Below are 2,874 nucleotides of genomic sequence, written 5' to 3'. Positions count from 1 at the left end.
GACTGGCTTTAAGAACGTTCATTTTTGCATTGACTGCTGGTAAAAACTGCTGACAATTGGGTGTTAAACACATACTTGGGGGGTGGTACAAGGCTTCATACTGTACTTAAAGCTACCAACGAGAATGTTAACATACGTCTCAAACAGACAGCATTGAACAGTTATGACAGGCTTCAAGTTAGAGAAATATGCTTACCGTCTTCAATGCCACAATAGGCACGTCACATCTACAGAATAAGTTACTTTATTGACATGGAATAGATACAAAAGTAAAGTATAAACAATAATAAGTATGCATGTTGCACAACGTCGTCGTCTGACCAGTGATTTGTATATTTGGCCAGTGAAGTGATAGTGTGATTATAAAAGACATCAGCAGAACATGCCGCTAGTACAATCAATTAGGATGGTAATGGAAAATAACCTACATGTTACAGTGGCTGAATGCCCTCTGCAGTATTAGAATCTTCACTGTCATAATCACTAAAACTATAATGTGAATCTTCGTTAATGTCGATTATAAACGGCGCAATCTCTTCACGGTCAAATACTAATTCCCGTTCCCACCACTCCCGTATTATTTTATTCATATGGTCAACAGTATTTTTCCACATTGTGGGCGTGACATGTGCTAACGCTTCTTTCCACATTTCCACGGAATTTTTTGACCATAACCATCACGCCCAATGTGTTTGGAATAAAAATTTGTAGTAATTCCCCAAATATTTTCTATAGGGTTAAACACACAATGATATGGCGGCAATCGCAATACTCTATGGCCATTCTGTTGGCCCAATTCACGGCAACATACGTTTTTGGAGGTTTATTTCTGAAAAACATGATATTTTAAATGAAACGATAGAGAATAGTATATGCATTACTGTGCAACCAAATGAAGAAGTTCCGTTTTTAACAGCTGTGAATCTGAACTTATGTCATGTTGTTAAAGCCATTCACGAATTTCTGCTTTTTTCCATGAACCACTGGGACATTTGTTTGCAAAGGTACTGTGGTAGCTTGCATTGTCTATAATAATCTGTGATGGTTCTTCAAGGTTCATGAGCAATTGAAACCACTTGAGAAAATTCTGTTGATTCATTTCGCCATGATAGTCTGGATTTTTGGTATTAGAAGAAAATACTAGCGCTGCTTCATCAATAAATCCATTGCTTGTACCTGCATGTAATACAATATACCTAAAATATAGTGAGAAGAATAAATAACCAACGTGAAACTGACACATTACTAAATTTTCCCTTCTATTTTGAACATCCTGATACTTATGACACTATCGTCTTGCAATGACCTAACTACCGAACCATTTTCAAATATCCATGTTTCATCAAGACATACACATGGCAAAGAATTTGGGTTCTGCTGATTGTGCATGTATTCACGTAAGAATTTGGTTCTTGCATGAACAACATGTTGTAATTCCATAAGACGCTTCCGTACACTGGTTGGCGAATAACGAAACCCAATTGAGAATGTAAAATTTTTCTTAACGAGCTCACAGAACCCTCAAATATATGTTTCTCCTTCAAGCAATCAATTAATGGCGATCGTGTAACATGTATTTCTGTAAAATAGTCGTTAGTATCTATAAGGCGTGCGCATCAAATTCATACTTTCTTCGACCATTCCATATAAGCATTCTCGAATAGCACACTGCTCCGAAGTGCTAATATCACACACTTGCTTTGTTCGGGGGTCTCTATTTCTTGGGAGAATGTACACCTTCTCCGGTTTTTATTTGTTGTACCACGGAGTTCACTGTTCGCACACATACACCCAGAGCAGCAGCAACCCTCTGTACAATGTGACTGCATTAGTAATTGTAATAAAATACACCTACTTACGTCTTGAACAGCTGTTAGTGGTAAAAGAGGTTCCCCGCTATCGCGTTCTTTAGCAAAATAGTCCACTAAATTATCGTCCATTTGCTTTACATCTTTGTGCAAGGGCTTCGGCATGGTGGAATGTTTACGTTCAAGCAAGCGACACGTACCACGGTACAGGACAGTTAACTTGGAGTTCTATAAAGAACTGTTATAGTTCTGAAAAGAACTGATACGATTACACGAGCAGAAAAGTAGAAAAACGCGAAAAATCAAACAATAACACAACATAACCAAAGTTGACACCAATGACACTTGTGAAATCGATAAAACTTTAGCATATGTTTCGCTATCAGTCGTACCAATATAATTTCCCCCAAATTGATCGATTTTGATCCGTATTGCCACGTATTGCGGCGCGTATTTTTGATTTAGTGTTGGTAACGGATCTACGTCATCCATGACGTGTACGCATTGCTTCGTGATCCTGAGTATAGTGTTGTTTTTTTGACCAAATCTTGGAGACTTATTTTGGTTTGCTACTGACGAAGCTTAAAACAGTGTTAGGGCCCCTTGGTGTCTTTATTTTAACTATGTGAAAGAATTTTGGGGGCCCTGTGCTTGCCTTATTTTTACTCTGAGAAAATAAAGAGCGGGGGGCGGGGCTACTACTTGCTAAGATAAAACTGATATTGACAAATGCCGTACCTTCGAAGAAAAAAACGGGTGGGTGGGCGGGGCTAGTACCTGTTATTACAAGGCTGATTTTTGCAAATGACATATCCTCTAAGAAGAGAGGGTGGGTGGGCGGGGCTAGTACCTGCTAAGAAAGATTTTTGAACAATTTTAACGCTTTAATTTTTTGTAAAAATTGTGGAGGCGCCGGGAAAATTAGATTATTTTACAAATTGTTGGAATAGTTCTGCATGTTAAAATATATTTTAGAGGAAAATACACTTCTCTGGCCAATTTTCCAACCAGATTGGCAAACTTTACTTTGTAGCTTGAGAAAATTTTCAATTAGCCTGACATATTT

At 38.0% G+C, this 2,874-nt stretch overlaps 1 long non-coding RNA gene across 2 annotated transcripts; it reads right to left on the bottom strand.

The window, feature by feature from the left end:
• Window positions 1-228: 228 nt before the first annotated feature.
• On the bottom strand, window positions 229-2,328 carry LOC135124265 (uncharacterized). 2 transcript variants are annotated; one of them, XR_010279777.1, is made up of 5 exons: window positions 1,860-2,328; window positions 1,629-1,810; window positions 1,229-1,579; window positions 882-1,176; window positions 229-829 (listed from the first exon to the last, which is right to left on the bottom strand). It is a non-coding gene; the product is annotated as an uncharacterized LOC135124265 (long non-coding RNA). The 2 variants fall into 2 exon arrangements; XR_010279776.1 differs by having other exon boundaries at window positions 882-1,579.
• Between the last annotated feature and the right edge of the window lie 546 nt (window positions 2,329-2,874).

The sequence above is a fragment of the Zophobas morio genome, unplaced genomic scaffold (assembly GCF_036711695.1).
Source record: "Zophobas morio isolate AGI-343-1 ecotype UQ-CSIRO unplaced genomic scaffold, CSIRO_AGI_Zmor_V1 ptg000007l, whole genome shotgun sequence".
Lineage (NCBI taxonomy): Eukaryota > Metazoa > Arthropoda > Insecta > Coleoptera > Tenebrionidae > Zophobas > Zophobas morio.
Note: the sequence above shows the minus strand (reverse complement) of the source record. Positions and strands in the feature narration are given on the sequence as shown.